General features: G+C 69.8%; 1 pseudogene; it reads right to left on the minus strand.

The window, feature by feature from the left end:
- Nucleotides 1-1039: 1039 nt before the first annotated feature.
- On the minus strand, nt 1040-1696 carry LOC113223289 (annotated as a pseudogene).
- Between the last annotated feature and the right edge of the window lie 7 nt (nt 1697-1703).

Raw genomic sequence — 1703 nt, forward strand, 5'->3', positions numbered from 1 at the left:
AAATCACTCAAATTCTCCACCAAGCGCTGCAGGAGGGGAATTGCCAGCGATGGAAAGCAGCTGAGGCTCCACTTGGCTGCGCGCCTCCGAGGGTCCGGGCGCCCTCCAAGGTCTGGGCTGCAGGGAAGCCGGGTCTGGGGTCCCCCTCCCACCGCGGGCTGAGCCCCACCTACCTGTCCTTTCTGTCGCGGGCGTCCACGTCCGCAAACCGCCTCAGGCAGCGCTCCACCTCCGCGGCGTCGCCCTTGATGGCCGCCCTGTGGATCTTCCGCAGTTCCCAGTCCCGGGTGTGGTACCCGGGACCCGCGTACTCTTTGTCCCTGGAGCTCGGGAGCGCCTGGCCCAGGCGTCTCCCCAAGCTGAAGAGCTTCCTCATGGTGGCGACTTCTCAGACGCCCACCACCCGCTCCAGAGCCGCCGCGGCCCCTCGTGGCCTTTCCACCCCCACCCAGACCCAAACCCGCGATCCCCCCACCAACCTGCGATCCACCCCCAAATCCAAGATCCACCCCCAAACCCGCGATGTAGCTCAGAATCTGCGATCCAGCCCGGTCCACCACAGCCTTCAGCAGCGACACTCGCAGCCTCCGACCTCTCAGACCGAGAGAGCCCCGCCAAGCAGTTAAGCGCGCGCCTGCAGCTCCGCGCTCAAACCTCTCAGGTCGCGTGAGCCCCGAGAAGCCGTTAGGCGCGCGCCTGCAGCCAGCGCTTATACCTCTCAGACCGAGTGAGCCCCGAGAAGCCGTTAGGCGCGCGCCTGCAGCCAGCGCTCAGACCTCTCAGACTGAGGGAGCCCCGCGAAGCGCGTGCCTGCATCTCAGCGCTCCGACCTCTCAGGCCGAGTGAGCCCCGCGAAGCCGTTAGGCGCGCGCCTGCAATTCAGCCCTCCGACCTGTCAGACCGCGGGAGCCCCGCGAAGCCCTTAGGCGCGCGCCTGCAGCTCCGACCTCTCACAGCCAGTGAGCCCCGCGAAGCCGTTAGGCGCGCGCCTGCAGCTCAGCCCTCCGACCTCTCAAACCTCGTGAACCCAGCGAAGCCGTTAGGCGCGCGCCTGCAGCTCAGCGCCAGCCGGGACTCCGGAAGCCGCTCCCAAGCCCGCGTGGCCGGCAGGGGGCGGTGGCAGCTCGAGCGCAGGCGCCGCTGGCTTGCGGGTTCTCCTGGGCTCGCGCGGGACGTCCCGGAACCGCAGGCGCGCATCCCTTCCGGCCTGAGGGCCCGCCTGGCCGTGACTCCCGCCCGGCTCCTCCTCTGAAGAGAGATCGCAGCAGCTGACAGGCGCCCTCCGCAGCCACCGGGGATGGGGTTGGGGTCCGGTTCCCGCCCTGGTGCAGCCGCCGCCGGCAAACCGCCTGACTTGGCAGCAGACAAGGCGACTTCTAGCCCCGGTTCTGCGAGGCTGGGAGCGCCAACCGGCTTGAGAGCTGCCAGTCAGCTGTTGTCAGCAGGTAGAGGGCACCTGCAGCTTGGGCGCCCAGGTGGTGGAGCATGGCCTGGGCGGCCTCTGGATCCCCAGTGCACCTGGCCTGAGAGCCCGCCAGGCCCTGCCCCCGCCCGGCTCCTGCTGTGCTGGATTCCAGCTCGGGACCTCTAGCCGGGGGCCCTCTGCAGCCACCGGGGATGGGGCTGAGGGCCGGTTCCCGCCCCTGTGCAGCCGCCGCAGGGCAGACCGCCTGGCTTGGCCGCAGCCACTGGGACGTCTGGCC

Source organism: Piliocolobus tephrosceles, unplaced genomic scaffold (genome assembly GCF_002776525.5).
Source record: "Piliocolobus tephrosceles isolate RC106 unplaced genomic scaffold, ASM277652v3 unscaffolded_40662, whole genome shotgun sequence".
Classification (NCBI taxonomy): domain Eukaryota; kingdom Metazoa; phylum Chordata; class Mammalia; order Primates; family Cercopithecidae; genus Piliocolobus; species Piliocolobus tephrosceles.